General features: G+C 40.2%; 1 protein-coding gene across 1 annotated transcript in view; it reads right to left on the minus strand.

Moving 5' to 3' along the window:
* TCEAL8 (transcription elongation factor A like 8) overlaps positions 1 to 260 on the minus strand; it is a 2110-nt gene extending 1850 nt beyond the window's left edge. The window contains exon 1 of the mRNA XM_029930023.1: positions 152 to 260. The gene's annotated coding sequence lies outside the window, so the exon portion shown is untranslated. The remainder of the gene's footprint in view (positions 1 to 151) is intronic.
* Positions 261 to 1318: the final 1058 nt, after the last annotated feature.

A 1318-nucleotide genomic window follows, 5' to 3' on the forward strand; every position in this document is an offset into this window, starting at 1 on the left:
CCAAACAGCACCAAATCTCCAGCAAAAAAAAAAAAAAAAAAGGAGTTTGGCGGACTGTAATGTTGGGAAAACAGTGCCAACCCCGACTGGCTTTTGCTCTCTAGTTCCTAGATCTCAGGATCTCCGAGGCAGCGCCCGCTTTTATACTGACCTGAAAGGATCCGAGGCGCTTTTCTCCTCCAGCAATACGGAGCTGCTACAGGGAAACAGGCCCTGGACTATAAGGACTTCTGCACACGTCGACTCCTGGTCACGTGAAGGTCGCGTCATCAATGAGCTCCAGTCTTCAGTTACCCCTCCCACTTAACGTTGCAACAACCCGTCCCCTGCATTCCCTCCACTTGATACTGTCAATCTTTTTTCGTATTTGCCAATCACAGACAATAGAACTGGTATTTTACCCTTGCAGTTGCTATTCGCCTTTCTTGGATTACCAGGGAGGATCAGCTTTTAGGAGTTAATCAACCATTTCTCCTTCTTTTGGGAATTTTCTCCTTCTCTCTCCTGCTTCAAATTCGCCGACCTCCCCTCTTCCCCGGAGACCTACTATCCACCATTTCCCCTGGAGTCCTGTCTAGCATTAAAATGGTCGAAGGTGTTAGATAGGGGGAGGGGTGTGTAGAGGCGGCTAGAAAATAATATAAGAGTGAGCGTGTGGAATTTTTTTATGACTTCTTTTGACTTTTTTAATGTTTTAAGTACTATATTAAATGATCATGATGTTTTACAATGATACTTTAAAAAGAAATGCCTCATAATCGATATTTGACACAATATGGAGGACAAAATAGTTTTATCAATTTTTAAGACTTGGAAAAGTTTCCTAATGGCTACAAATGAAATGACAGTTCTCACAACATATTGATGTGCTAGAAAAAAAATCTTATTAAAAGTGCACTTTAAAAAAATACTAGTTCCCAGATTAATCTGTGGAAAGAAACCCAATTTTCTCTTGTTGACAATTTTATATAAATAATGCACTACTTTATCTCTCTCTGGCTAAACTCAAGTTATCAAGTGCTAGAAGCCTTTTCATGATGACTGCTGGTGAATACCAGTTGGGTTTCAAGTAGACTTCAGACAGACCTCTTAATGTCCTCTAGGATCTGGTGCCTTGTTAGTCAGATGAGTCCACAGAAAAGCCTGCTTTCCTCAGAGTGAACTTTATTTTGGAATTCAAATAGCTTTCATACACTTAAACATTCAGAAAAGAGAGAGTTCCCTATCTATATCTCACCATTTGGTGTGAAGCTTATTAGGTAGAAGGTTCATTCATTCATGGCACTCTTGAGATATTCTGGTAATCATTCACTTTGTT

The sequence above is a fragment of the Suricata suricatta genome, chromosome X (assembly GCF_006229205.1).
Source record: "Suricata suricatta isolate VVHF042 chromosome X, meerkat_22Aug2017_6uvM2_HiC, whole genome shotgun sequence".
In the NCBI taxonomy this organism is placed as follows: domain Eukaryota; kingdom Metazoa; phylum Chordata; class Mammalia; order Carnivora; family Herpestidae; genus Suricata; species Suricata suricatta.